We start from the raw sequence: 1424 nt of genomic DNA on the forward strand, positions 1-1424 counted from the left end.
TGGGTTTAAATCCTGGCTCACATATTGGCTCGCTAGCTGTGTCACCATAGGCATGTAATTTAACCACTTGGACCTCAGGTTTCTCATCTGTGAAATGGGGGATTTGGCCCCATTGACCTCCAAGGGTTCTTCCAGATCTAAATCTCAGGTCCCATGGTCGAATGAATTGATGTGGCTTGCTACAGATACAGGACCAGATTGCATCAGGTTTTTTCCTGTAGCTCTCCATTAAATCTTGCACAGGAAAAATTCACACTCCAGCCCTATGGACAGCAGTACACTCAACTGCAGCCAGCCTATACATTCAGGGCAAGTAGGATTGAACAGGAAAATACAACTTCTTTAGCTACTATTTTTTTTTAAAATAACTCTGCACTAGGAATCAGTCTTGTCTTAGTTTAGCTACTGGTTGTGTGACTTTTGACATTCCTAGGCCTCAGCTTTTTCATCTGTAAAATGAGACAGTTAAGATAGATTCTCTTTAATATTCTTTACCATTTTAACATTCTATAACCTCCTTCCTAAGGTGTCAAAGTAGAGAGAGCACTAGACTTAGAAGTCAGGAAGACTCAGGAAGACAGCTCTTTAATTCATTTCTTCAATAAAATATAACAGATCCAATAGTAAACATTTATTATGCATTTACTGTATGCTACAGGCCAGAAGAGAGATATAAAGTTTGGATAAGAAATACTCCTTCATGGAGCTCATAGTCTAGTAAGGAGATAAGTGAGTATTATATAATAAGTATTGTATATAAGGAGATCTATACATATAGAGAACCTATAATTTCACTGATGTAGGGAACTCTTTATTGAGAAGACCCTCTCTACCAATGTAGGTCAGCACTTTCTTTGCAATTTATAGACTTGGAGAGTTGCTTAGAGGACTAAGAGGTGACTTGTCCAGGATCACATAGTCTGCTCATGGGTGAGAAATTGGTCTTGAACCAGGTATTCCTGAGCCCTTATTGATTCTGCCACATTTTCTCTTCTGATATTGCATGATGTTGACAAGTGCTTTGGAGATTAATAAAAAGAAAGACTCTGTGAGGTCTGGGAGTTGGGGATAGGGGAGGAAGTCATTGCCAGTTGGGGAATTAAAGAAAACTTCCCAAAGAAGGTGGCATTTTATTTATAGGAAGAGTAGACTTGAACAGACAAGGGGGGGGGATAGTCCAGGGACAGAGAACAGTGTGAGCAAAACCCCAGGGGCATGAAAGCACAGTGCATGTTCAGGGATAGAGAACAGCCCAATTCAGTCGGAGAACAGAATGATACTTGGAGGAATGAGATAAGTCTGGAAAGGATTGTGGTATGTGACTGTGGAAGACCCAAAGACTGATTATGGTCCAACAAGTTCTCCAGGTTGAGCTATCATGGACAACCCCGGACAACCCACTGATCAGCAGCCTCCTTGTCAGA

This window comes from Phascolarctos cinereus, unplaced genomic scaffold, assembly GCF_003287225.1.
Source record: "Phascolarctos cinereus isolate Bilbo 61053 unplaced genomic scaffold, phaCin_HiC Scaffold_726;HRSCAF=1367, whole genome shotgun sequence".
Classification (NCBI taxonomy): Eukaryota; Metazoa; Chordata; class Mammalia; order Diprotodontia; family Phascolarctidae; genus Phascolarctos; species Phascolarctos cinereus.